The sequence below is a fragment of the Schistocerca serialis genome, chromosome 6 (assembly GCF_023864345.2).
Source record: "Schistocerca serialis cubense isolate TAMUIC-IGC-003099 chromosome 6, iqSchSeri2.2, whole genome shotgun sequence".
Classification (NCBI taxonomy): domain Eukaryota; kingdom Metazoa; phylum Arthropoda; class Insecta; order Orthoptera; family Acrididae; genus Schistocerca; species Schistocerca serialis.
Genome location: NC_064643.1, coordinates 497001177 through 497015615, shown reverse-complemented (window position 1 = coordinate 497015615; position 14439 = coordinate 497001177).

Here is a 14439-nt window from a genome sequence, read left to right as displayed (position 1 = left end):
ACTGACTGCTGCAGTACTTCACCAGGTTGTTTTTGTTGTGGTCTTCACTCCAGAGAATGGTTTGATGCAGCTCTCCATGTTACTCTCTTCTATGCAAGCTTTTTCGTCTCCCAGTACCTACTGCAACCTACATCCTTCTGAATCTGCTTAGTGTATTCATCTCTTGGTCTCCCTCTACGATTTTTATCCTCCACGCTGCCCTCCAATACTAAACTGATGTCGGCCGGAGTGGCCGTGCGGTTCTAGGCGCTACAGTCTGGAACCGAGCGACCGCTACGGTCGCAGGTTCGAATCCTGCCTCGGGCATGGATGTGTGTGATGTCCTTAGGTTAGTTAGGTTTAATTAGTTCTAAGTTCTAGGCGCCTGATGACCTCAAAAGTTAAGTCGCATAGTGCTCAGAGCCATTTGAACCATTTGAACTAAACTGATGATCCCTTGATGCCTCATAACATGCCCTACCAACCGATCCCTTGTTTTAGTCAAGTTGAGCCGTAAACTCATCTTCTCCCCAATTCCATTAAATACCTCCTCATTAGCTATGTGATCTCCCCATCTAATCTTCAGCATTCTTCTGTAGCGCCACATTTCGAAAGCTTCTATTCTCTTCTTGTCTAAACTATTTATCGTTCACTATCACTCCCATACATGGCTACACTCCATACAAATACTTTCAGAAACGACTTCCTGACACTTTAATCTATACCCGATGTTAACAAATTTCTCTTCTTCACAAATGCTTTCCTTGCCATTGCCAGTCTTCATTTTTACATTTTATATCCTCTCTACTTCGACCATCATCAGTTATTTTGCTCCCCAAATTTCAAAACTCGTTTACTACTTTAAGTGTCTCATTTCCTAATCTAATTCCCTCAGCATCGCCCGATTTAATTCGACTACATTCCATTATCCTCGTTCTGCTTTTGGTGATGTTCATCATATATCCTCCTTTCAAGACACGGTCCACTCCGTTCAACTGCTCTTCCAGGTCCTTTGGTGTCTCCCAGAATTACAATGTCATCGGCGAACCTCAAAGTTTTTATTTCTTGTTCATGCATTTTAATTCCTACTCCGAATTTTTCTTTTGTTTACTTCAACAGGTAATCCCACAGATTTTCCCACAAAATAATAGCGTAACTAAACACACTCCATATCGCGTCTCAACACAACTTCAACAAACTAATTCTTCCAGACAATGAAATCTGCCACGATATTTATCCGTCCTACCAACCACAATTCCCCACAGCGCCTCCACCCACCTCTTCCCCTCTCGGTGCTGCGAACCTGCCCGCCCACCCATTGAACTCTTCTTCATTCTGGAAGGCACAATGGATCACATCAAGTATGCGTCTATCCTTGGGGACTATGTCGACTCCTGCATGCAGTTCGTTTTTCCTTGGCACAGTGGTGTCTACCAGCAGCACAAAACGTCGTGTCACACTGCTTGCAGAGGTCAACCGTGACCCGAAGAGCACCAGGATGAGTTTTCCACATTCCCCTGGTCACCCATCGAGTATCGGGAATCTGTGGAACCACTTCGATCGGGCAGTTCGCGCCTCAATCGAGAAATCCAGCGTAACTGGCCATGGTACTGGAGTCGTCATGACTTTACATCCCGATCGGTAACTTCCAGAACCTCATCGAATCTCTTCCTCCACGTCTCGCAGCAGCCCGCGCTGCAAAAGGTGGTTATTTTGTCAAGTGGTCACGTTAATGTCACTGGACAGTGTAGTTTTCTCAAGTGAAGGGTATGGCGTGCAACGTCCGTCGGCAGGAGAAGCAAACAATCAAAGCTGCTAAAAAATCTGACTTTTATTCAACGTTGTCGTCACGACGAGGTCGTACGGAAGTTCGCAGTGGTCAAACACCACGTACAAGCTGTTGCGGTAAACAGAAATTTACGGAAGATGAGCGATGTTTTCGCAAAGGATAGGATACACCATGCAAGAAATGATACCAACGCTTGCTCCTTAGGTGGTTGCCATCTTTTTCAGTCGACGTTCCTCTCACCATTGGATTGGAAATGGGTATACACGGCTTTGACTGTACATTACGAAGCTAATTTGACCAAGACAACGGCTTTGAGCGCCTTAAGCGTGGACAAGGAACTGCTGAGCCCTGCGGCGTTCACCGCTAATGAACTCGACGAAATCACTGTCTCGGTGCTAAGTAAACGCCTCAATCTCGTTCCAGCTCCACGAACGCTGCCAGTTGCCAATATTAGAGGGATGGAACAAGCACTCAGGAAGCAGCAGATGAGGTAAGCCTGCTATTTGCCGGATTTTATTGACAGCCATGCCATGTAAGTCCAATATGAGTCGGGAGGAGAGAAAGGGACTGAAATTTATTGAGAAAGACGAATTGTCTTATCGATTGACAACGGAAATGCTGCTGAATACATACGATTTTCATAACAACTCTGGGATAATAATTTCAATAGTGACACCTCGTAGGCACTGCTAGTGCTGCAAGCCACTCTGGAGAAGGTGCGCAAACGATCTATGTGCACTTACCGACTGACAACGGAAATGCTGCTGAATACATACGATTTTCATAACAACTCTGGGATAATAATTTCAATAGTAACACCTCGTAGGCACTGCTAGTGCTGCAAGCCAGCCTGGAGAAGGTGCGCAAACGATCTATGTGCACTGATGGCGCCACCTCAGAACGCACGAATTCTGTGATGCCACACTTACGTAATCTAGCGAATCAGATGCTGTTCTTTGGGCATAAAAGTAGTAACCTCGCCAGCTGCACGACAGGCGTAGCCCCTGAAGGGAATGATGAAAGTAAGCATCGAAAGCTTGAAATTTTATCAGGATTTGACGCGGCGAGTTTACAGAGAACTTTTTATCCCAGTCAAATGACAGATGAAAAAATAAAACACTTCTAAATTAGTAAATCAAGTATTTCTTGACGACTTAGGATACATAAAGTTAACTTATTTCTCTATGTAGTCAAGTTGTAACACAATTTTTTCCCAGTTACTTTTAGTGCGTCTTACTAGTTATCCAATATTCGATGTTCGTTTGTACCATCAGATTATTTCCTGTAATTTATAACACCCACGTTTTTCTTCCATATAAGACAAATTTTTTCAGTAATGACTGCCTAACACATTCGTTTGAGAGAAGCTTTTCTTCCTATTACCAGTCTGTCTTTGATATCCTTTTTATTTCTCCTCCAGTTATTTCTTTTGTCATCCAAATAGGAAAATGTAGGTAATAATTTTCGTGTTTTTACCTAACCATATACCCGGCATCACCTAACTTAATTCTACTACATACCGCTACCCTAGTTAAATTTTTATTAATGCCCGTTTTGTAATGCCTTTTCAAGGTTACTTGCATTCGGTTCAATTGATCTCTCATAGTTACTGTGTCATATTTTAATTCAAAGCTTATGTCTGACTATCTTGATCATAAATTTGTTCTCCAGGTTTCTTCTCAGTTTCCTTTACTGCTTTCTCTATGCACAGATGCAGTAATAAGCGAGATAGGATACATCCTCGTTCATTGTCGACTGCTGCTTCCTTGTCATGTATTTCGACTCATTACTTCAGTAAAGTTTCTGCCCGTACTTTTATGTCTTCACTGGCATTGACTGTATGGTTTGCAATTTTTTTTATTTAATCGAATTTTTATATTTTTTTGTCCGTTATTGATGTGTAAAACAACACACTGTGCCAACAGTGCGAAACAAAATACCAGTTTTCGTAGTTATAGATTCAAATTTTCCTTTTCGAAAAATCCCTTCTTAAACGATGCCTACAGTCTAGGGTAACCACCCTCTACGAATTTCAAGTTTCTATCCTTAGCAGTTTGGGACGGGCGATGATGAGTCAGTAAATCAGTCAGGCCCTCTTTTACCCCTTTAATGAATAAGTGTCCAAAAGTACTGACAAATGTATTTTTTTTTTCTAACCGGGAAGAAAAATACAAATTTTCATAGATTTAGCATTAAAATGCTTTCATAATGAAACATTTGGATAAAACATTTCATCCCATATTTCTAAAATCACGTAAAGACGTATTTTTTATTCCTGACCAATAAATCAAATACCAGTTTTCGTAGACGTAACTTTAAAAACGCTTTAGTAGTTCTTTAAAAACGATTTATTTAAAAAAAGAAAACTTTACCCACAATTTCAGCCCCTTGTGGGCTGAATTTCCAAAAGTGCTGAAACACGTACTTTTTTCATCTCTTATTTCATCTCCTTAAGTGTGGAATCTCGGAAAATCCCTTCTTAAACGTCAATGACTACAGTATAAGATCAACATCCTCTCCAAATTTCAAGTTTCTATCCTTAGCGCTTTGGGATGGGCGATGGTGAGTCAGTCATTCAGTCAGTCACAAAAATTTCCGTTTGGATATAAAGATAAAAGTATCAGAATTAGAAGGAGAATATACCTGTGAATATTGCAAAAACTTTCTCTAAATCCTTCCGAAGTTCTCTGCCAGTTGGTTCCATAGCTACGTCTTGAGCGTCTTCCTTTTTTCCACATTCTAACATTTGTTGTGATCTCACTGCGCGTCAGTCACAAATAAATGAAATGGTCGTATGGCATTGTAGATCGGGAGTCACCGTCTTGGCTGTTAAGTCACCTGGTTCAAATCTTTCTATTTGACGCCACCTGGGCGACTTACACGTCTTTGTTGTGAAGACTGTATACACTCCGTTATAATCAGTACACACTTAAGACCCTCAATTTTGAGGCCAGCATCGTACGTAATTGTGGTACCGATAGCTACGATGCCACTGCTTAGGTTGGCACTACGTCAGACACCGACGACAGCGCCCTCTAGCCGGCGCTGGAGAGCTCTACGAGCATCGCCACAGATTCTGATCATTTCATGAGGTGCAGCCAGCCAGGACACTTCGCTTCAACTACGCACCACCTTGCAAGTTACGTAATAACTATATCTGCAGCACCGAGATATTAGTACCTTTTCCTGTTCCTGTTCCTTGCCCACGCGCCGCCTCCCAGGCGGGATACAAAACTAATGTATATTATTACCGTTCAGAATGGGACCCACGACTGCCCCTGTGGTGACTCATTCGAACTCTCGTCCAGCTGCTTCCAGTGGTGAAGTGCTTCGCGTGCTTTAACGTGAATTCGTTTGGGTCAAGAGCCGCGGAGATTATTCTCAGAGACGTGCAGTTGGTTTGACAGCGAAGGATGTTTTTGTAACGAACGTGGCAGCTGGCGGTGCGTTATTCTTGACGAGAGCGCGCACGTGCCCGGCGAGCTAAAAGGCAGGACAGCGCCCGAGGAACACCGAGCGGCACGAGGACCTCTCGACCTCTCGGCGCCCGGGCCCAGTGATAGCTACTCCACATTTTTTTAAGTGGCGACCCTTCCCTCTCTGCTTGGAGAGGAGAGTCCAGGAGAGCTTCAACAGGCATTCACGTCGGATGAGCGGAGCTGCAAGCGACCTCGCGCTGGGCTGCCCACCTGAGCGCTGACTCAGCCCTGCGCGCGCTCACACACACACACGCACACGCACACACACACACACACACACGCACGCGCGCGCGTGCGCGTTGCGGAGGGGAGGGAGGAAGCCGGACAGGCGCCCCGCTGGCAGTGAGTCAGGCTTTACGCAGAAGCCGAGGATCTCCCTAATTGGTTCACTGCGCTCTAAGTGACTCTACAGTTGCAATATACCCCTTGCTGTCGGCGAACACAGGCCTTTATGAGGCAGCGACCCGCAAGGACGGAAAAAAATAAGTCAACAAAAGGTTATTTGTGTGAGTCAACACAACTGAAGTACACTTGGCGAGGCTTACATTGGACGTCGGCGACCAGGGCTCGAGTGATTTCCTTTTCATTTAGCATTAACTGAAGACAGGGAGAATTCAGTACAAAGAAAATACGAGAATTTCATAATTTCCTTCACGCACACACGATTATTTCTTTGTGTGTTAAATTCACATATACGACAATCAGATTTGAGACAGTTTAATATCTACAACTCCATTAGGGACCAGATAAATGGACAGAATTAAATAACACAGCAGACAAAATCTCTAGACAGTTACAAGTAGAGTTCAATAGAGGGAGGTCATGGAACACAGACAGAGAGGACAGAGATCTTCAACTAATGATAGCAGTACTGAGGAACTCGATGATCATATTACTGATAATGATACAGACACAGATTTGGATAATTTAACTGATTCACACTCATAACATTTTGTTGTATAACTTTGTATAAAGTTACGTAACAAACTGTAATTAAATGTCGCAGTGTGGTTGATTCAAATGCTAAACATGAATTACAGTAGAGTAGGTTTAGATACAAAATAGGGTAGAAAAATTGCTGGTGAGAGGGCCATTGCTCAATGATATCATTCCAAGCCCTGCCCATCACACCAGCATCACAACTTAAAAAAAAAAGATGTACTATCTTAACAAGATCGCATTAATCACTATAGATGTTGGATATAGATACACAATATGAGAACTGGTATTTCGTGTTAGGCCAAGAGTGGTAAGGCTCGAGGAATGTTCCGAGGTTTTCTTCTCATGGCCTTGTTGGTGAAGGGATATTTAGTAAGTATCACTTTTTTGTATTTTTGAGTTGGTATACTTCAAATTATAATAATTAAAGATCTTTTGTATTATTAATATTTAAAATTACATGCAGGTCTGCTTGTATTTTCTTTTCCTTATCTAATTATTAAATGCTGCTCAGTTGTTGATTAAAACTGCCTGACACTGTACTTGGTCTGCCTCCACGGTGCGGGACTCAGGCAACGGCACATCAGTAACCCAAGTTCACATATCTATTAGATCAGTATGTGTAGCTTTGATGGGTCTATGTTCATTACTATGTGGATTTTCCCTTGTTCTTGATCTTGAGTTACTGATGTGACGGCTAAGAGACCAACTGCAGTAATACAGCCCGCTTTCTTATACAGGCAGCGGGCCTATTTGGCAAGCATCAAGTGGAAAAAAAAGTTCCTTCATGTCCACTATGTCATATCTGCAGTTGCACAGTTGATCAATATATTATGCTCATTTTTCCAGAACTAGTAGGGCTATAGCTTTCCAAGCGAATAGTTGATTTCAGGATTGCATATATCACATTCGTGTGAGTCTGTGAAAAAGCTCATGGTGCCCTTGACCCGCCCGAATAGCCGAGCACGTTAGCGTCAGGATCGGTCTCCGCAGCCACAGACTTTAAGATTCGCCGAACTCGTAAGGAAACTGGATTAGCCAAAGAAAAAGAACATCCATAAATTGTCCTTACGTCGTAAAACTTTAATATCTTTAATGCTATACTAGATAATTGTAAAGAGTTGTCAACATGTGACCGAATAACTCAAAAAGTAGTAGTTTTAATTATTTTCCAAGTGTCACGGATTTGACGAGGAAAGCAGACACCACAGGAGAAAGCTCTGTGCTTAGCCTTGTTCACAGAGACGAAGTCGGACACACAGGTGCAGCGAAACTATCGGGACAAAAAACTCAATGGAACCACAGTCCCAACCACTTGTTCCAGGCGTAGGACACGTCATTTACGGAAACAAGTAAACAGTGGGAAGGTGACTCACTTATTTCACGTTTCAACGTGGACAATGTAAGTCAGGCGTTTGCAAAGAACTCGTCAAAATTTGTGTCTATGGCAGCCGGAGAGTCGAAATCACACGATCAACAGTGCTCAGATTCTTCCATAAGAGGTTACGTCTTGATGTCTACAAGGTGTAGCTAGCATTAAAGGCCGGTCGAGGTGGCAGAGCGGTTCTAGGCGCTACAGTCTGGAACCGCCCGACCGCTACGGCCGCAGGTTCGAATCCTGCCTCGGACATGGATGTGTGTGATGTCCCTAGGTTAGTTAGGTTTAAATAGTTCTAAGTTCTAGGGGACTGATGACCTCAAAAGTTAAGTCCCAGTGCTCAGAGCCATTTGAACCTTTTTTTATTTTTTTTTTTAGCATTAAAGCGGACACGGTAACTTCAGGGCGAACAGAATGAAATTTCACTCAGCAGCGAAGTGTGCACTGATTCAAAACTTCCTGGAACAGTAAAACTATCCGTATGACGTGCTGCCACTCGAATGTGGGACCTTTTGCGCTTCACACGCAACTTGCCGCGAACGGTTTGCTGCAGATATGCCAGCCAGGATTGACGCAAACAAAGTCTTTTCGGAAAAGATTTGTTTCTCCGATAAATCAGATTTTCATGTATATAGAAAACTGAAACGTCATAAGGTTCGTATTGAGGAACAAAGTGCCCTACTGTGTCATTTGGAAGCGCCAAGGTCATTGTGTTTTGTGGACTTACACACAGTTGCGTCGCTGGTCTATTCTTTTTAAACGACTCTGCTGTCAACATTGGTGTTTACCTAAGCATGCTATAAAATTTGCTGTGGCACAGTTGGTAAACCTATATCATGACGACATATTTCAGCACGATGGGGCACCAGCTCACTGGTCCCTAAATCCTCGTCCATTTCTGGATAAAACTTGCCAGAGAGCTGGAATGAACGATGGGTCACCACCATCAGCTGACCTCACAGTTCTGGATTTCGTGCAGGATAAGGTGTACCGACCCAACGTTACATACCTACAGGACCTGAAGACACTCGTTCGCAAAGCATTTGGACATGTCACCGTAAAGTACCTGGACCGTACATGAAGAGAAACTGAGAATACTGGAGGGTGTCCGTGTCACTAGGCCTGCACACATTGACGATTACGATTGAAGAAACAAAGTTGTTAGAATATGGAAAAAAGTAAGACGCTCATGGCGTAGTTAACTGTGGAACTAACTGACAGCAAATTTCGGAAAACTAAAGTAGAAAAGGCGAGAAAAAGCTTTTTACGATACTGACTGGTATATTTTCTTTTGAAAACCAATTTTTATTATCTGATGGGGTTTTAAAGTTATTTCCGATGATTTATGGTCACCTTATATATCTCTGGCCAACACTGCTACCTTACACACGTTGCTGAGGTACCCATTTCTACTTGCTTACAAAGAGGGAACGGTTACGTTTCAACTAGAAGATATTTGTATAGATTACGTGTAAGCAGACTCGCCGAATAAGATTACCAGTAATTTTGCTTGGTCCGGAGTCTACGGTTATGACAGTGTACACAGCTGACAACAAGCCACTACGTTACTCTGTGATTTCATTCAGAATAAAAATCACATTTCTAAACCCACGAAAGTTACACAGTTTGTTTATAACTGTTGCAAAAACTACAGCGGCAAACAGGATCGTTAATCTCTCCCATCGTAGACGTAACAGTCATCTGAAAGCTACCTTATTGTGGTTACGAGATTAACTACAGCAATTTGAAGTACACTGTATAGAATTATAGTAACGGATGTCTAAGTTCAGAGCAACTAGTCAACAGACCTAAGTAACATAGCAAAGTACACTTGTCAGTATTTCATAGTACGATAAAATTATCAGCTGAGAAAACAAGATGATAGTTTACAGAAAGGGGGAATCGTGTTGCAGGAGATGACAGTGACCTTGTTTTACTGTTAAATGAACAGTTCAGTCAGTATCAATTTCTTTTTCATTTAACTCTTTTAACTGTCACATTCGGCCGAGGTAGGACATATTCATGTCCACAACGACAGTAAAGAAGAACAGTTATTACCGCCTGCAACAGCTGGTGCATCAACAGTTCTTGAATTGTCTCTATTTCTTCGTACCGGTCGTTTTACAGGTTGGCTACTCATCATGTGATTTTTTGTTTTTGTTTTTGTTTTCATTTTAAGAACCTATACTTAACGTTATTAACAGCGAAACTTCATGACAGAATAAAACTATGTGCTGATCCGGGCCTCAAACCTGGGACCCTTGACTCTGGAGGGGAGTGCTCTGCTGACTGACATATCCAAGCACCCTCACAGCTTCACCTCCACCAGGATCTCGTCTACTTCCTTCACAGCTTTCCTGCAAGCCTTGCAGGACTAGTACTTATGGGATAAACGGTGTTGCAGACATGTGGCTTACCCACTGCCTGGAGGATCGTTGCCAGAACGAATTTTCCCTCTGCAGTGGAGTGTTCGCTGATATGAAACTTCCTGGAAGAGTAAAACTGTGTGCCGGATGGTAACTCGATAGCGACGCGCTTACCTTCCGCGGGCTAGTGCTCTACCGACTGAACTATCCAACCACGAACTACGACACGCCCTCAGTGCTTCACTTCAGCCATAGTCTCGAAGGCAAAGCTCGCAGTTTCGAATCGCTGTCCGGGACACAATTTTAATTTGTCAGGACGCTTCAGATCAGCGTACACTCTCTCTTCTCTCCTGACATCGACTACAGGCTGCCTCCGACGAATTGATTAATGGATAATGGCTTTTATATCTCGTGTAGTTGCTGGTGTGGCCATGTATCGCCACGCCGCAGGTGCAAATCGTAGTATTATGAGGACTCAGACGGACCCGCCATTTTTTTCTTCTTGGAAGTCAGATCATCCTCTATTTAATTACGATTCTTCAACAGCAGGCACTTTCCGCTAGCAAAGAGTAGACCCACGGGTAATTTGCACATAGATTGTTGAATCACATTTCTGGAAACAGTTTGCATTATTGTGAAACAAAAGAAGCCTCCATACATCGACGTTCCAACAACACGATAATATTTGGTGTTAATGCACCCTTTCATACAATTTCATAATGAAAATGTTTAACGATAAGCCCTTCCTTGAGTACGTAAGCGTTTCAATGACTCACTTCGCGGACATCATTGGCTGCACGTCGTTATTAAAGTTTAAATGTCAGGTGTCATGTTAGCTATGAATCGCAGTCAGAGACAACACATTTGCTGATAAGCGGAATAACGCGTGACAAAATATTACTCCGATATCAATTATGACTATCCTGGAAGACACCAGAAACCCAAAACATTCACAATTAGATCGTAAGAGTTCTTCAACGAGCCTAAATGCCGTTACTAGATCTAGCAACCTCACACAGCGTAATTCACAACCCCTGAATTTACAACCCTCGTAATATAGTTCATTGATTTCTATTTAATCATCCATTAACTATTATACTGATTAAACGAGAATTATCAGTTCTTTGAGCTTTCTTAAAGTTTCATATACACTGATTACTGAAGTGCAGATTTATGAGTCAAAATCTTAGCAATATTAACTGTCTGAGATGTTGCTACACTTCAGATCCTATACAATGCGTAAGAACGTTTACTGTCATTCAAAATTCAGTTTCAGTTTCCATTTAATTCCTCTGAGCTATAAGATTCTCCATTTCAAGTTGCTTGGCCAATCTTCCTTCAGTTCGCAAGTAGTATTAAGTAACTCTCTTACCAGAGATATTCTAATATATCTTGTGAGCAGTTATTACGTATAATAAATCAGCAACATACACGTATCTGATAGAACACAACTTTTAATGTTCACAGTCAGACGCAAGGTACAATAGAAAATGCAATCTTTCATTCCACTTATAAGCAATACATTTTTAATAATTAAATTCAGTCTCGACAATGTCTTCCAGGTCGTCCGCCTCCTGCTAATCGTCGGTTGGGCTTCAATCGATTCCGGTACACTCGCTACCGCGTCGTCAGAACAGCACTGGAACACCTAGCCGAACTCGATAGTGAATCTTGAAACAAATACAAAACATATTTTTAGTACATCAATTAATATAAAAGTGTAATAAAGAATTATAACACATATCCCTACATCGCTCAGTGGAGCCTACCAGTGTTTGCCACTTTTCATAGTTAACACTACACAACGCGCTGCAGAGTGAAAATCCATTCTAAATTATTATCATTTATCGGAAGTCAGTACCATCTCTTTTTAGCAGCGACAATAGGTTTTCTGGGGGGTAGCGCCCATCAACTGCGGTGTCGACGGTGTCTTTGTCGTCTGCACACGGCGCGCCGTGCGCCGCTCCGACTTCTACGCGATTGTGTACAATCCGAACAGGCCGGTTAAAACCGATACCGGTATTTTACTTCTGAATAACCACTGGTTCTCGATAATTTTGTTTTTTACTAGTAACAGAGCAAAAAACCTAAATATCACTTAGCCATAGCAGCACTAGGGATATTTTTCGTTTTTAAATGAACCTTTTAAAAAAACGGAGTAATTTTTATTGGCAAAATGTGCAGTGGTTTGAAACATTTCGTTATTATAGGAAACGGGAAAAGCGATCAGTACTATTTTAATAACAATCCCTATAGAAATGAGTAGTAAACACTTTGCTTGAGGAGTTTGTTTACATGGCCATCCTCCTCACCAGGCAGAGAGATTGTATATATTTTATTCTCCCAGACAAGTTCCTCCATTTTCGCTTTAAGGCATCATCAGTGTGGTCTACAATGATACAGCTATGAAACACTTTTGTTGTGATATGTTTTATTCGTAGATTATAAAACAGTTCACTTCTCGCTTTTTATGTAAATAAATGATTACTGAAGTTCATCGCGATTTTAGCTGATATCTGCGTTTCCTCTCCTCTGGTCACCTGCTGGAGGTCACACTACCGATCTATTTACGAAACATAAGAATGTTTTTATGTTTCGATCACTCTTCTTCCCACATCTAGCAGACGACCAGATGAGAGCAAACACAGATGCCAATTACAAACGCGAGAAACTGTAAGTAATCACTTATCTACTAAAAAGCGAGAAGTGAACTGTTTTAAAATCTACGAATGATACATATCAACCCAAAAGTTTCTCATTACTGTATCATTACACATCGCACAGATGATGCCTTAAAGTGAAAAACGGCGAAACGCGCCTAGGAGAATAGAAAACAGTGCAGCAAGAGAAGGCGTTTTTTATTTACAAATTCAGCAGCTCCATCAGTATTTTAAGACGCCACACACCAAGATCTGTCCAAGATTTCGGAAAACTTGCAGTGAGAGTGCATCGCTGTAGCACGAAGCTAGTATTCACACAGCTGGACGGTGACAACCTAAAACAAGTTCTATGGATATTTACAAGCAACCACTAAAACTTCACATCATACTTAAAGTTGTATATTTTCTTCTATTCAACTTGCACATATTGTAAATGAATATTTTACGCGTTTTGTGCATGTCTGCCAGTTGTTAAACTACGGACGCATCGTCAATCAATCTCATTATGAAAGTACCGCTCAAATTCTTTGACACAAAAAAATCAGTTTAAGGCTATTGTAGTATCTCATTCAAAGAATGACGTCAAAATACAAAATGTGAATCAACTAAAATATCGACAAGTTCCAGAATATACAATATCGACTGAGTGACAGATTGGTACGATAGCAACAAGGGCATTCACTTCAGGTGGCGCTTTATTTTCGTTGTGAACAATGATATGGTGGCAACATTGGTGGTAGCCATATTGATGAGATTCAGATATAATTAGGTTTTTATTTGCTCTGGTATTTGAGAATAAACAAAGAGTCCGTAAAGTTTTTCTTTGCTATAAAAACCTCATTATGACCTTAGTCATCAATGAAATCGTTGATCTGTAACTCTGAACGAAACGACATCAGTCAATATAAGCATATCAGCAAGACTCGGAAATCCGAGAATTTGCTAATGGGGGTGCGATTAAATGCCGTAAAAGGTACATTAATAGATACGTTACCGCATTTAAAGTTACTGTTCTAGAGCAGTTTTTTTCATGGTTATTACTTACTACTGTCATTCATATGAGATGTAACTGTACGGATGCCGTTTTTTTCCAAGCGAAGTCAGGATTCCTTCTAATCTCAAACTTCTTTATAATCCTATGCTTCTGAACAAAGTTTGGTCTCTAAAATCGCAATCAACACTTAGAGGGCTAAAATTGAAATATAACTTGTAGTGTTGTTTGTTTATTGTTTTCACTCTTTGAAGCGGTACAACGACATGGATAACAAAATATAAAAAAGTTAGAAATGAAGAAAATCACTGCATTTTTTCCTTATTGATATATTGTTTTAAATGACATGTCTCCCACGACACACTAAAACACGACAAGTACACAGTTCAGTGAGCATTGTAGTCAAGTTTTCCTTTGTTAAGCTATGAGTTTTCGGTTTTTAATTTCTACTCTTGCTTCTTTCCCAGCAATATTTCGCTGTCTGACCATGTATCCATTTGTAAAAAAGCACAACGAACTATATGCAAACGCGTCTGAATTCGACTAAGTTCAATGTAACAGCTGTTGAACGCACATAGTACAATTTATCTCTCTTCGAACGAAAGGGTGTATTTTTAATTTTATTTACTGTACTTTTACAAGACTGACACTCATTTTAACGCTCAATAATGTGTAGACTATAGTATGTGAAACATTATCGATTTTGGTGTGGTCGGTAACTGTGTGGGCGTGTAACTACAGAGTTTAATCGGGAGTCCGGTTTTCAGCATGAAAATCTGGAGAATCCACTTAAATCAGGATACCCTGTCAATCTTGTGTGATTGGTTGATTGAAGTGAAACGAACAGATGATATATTG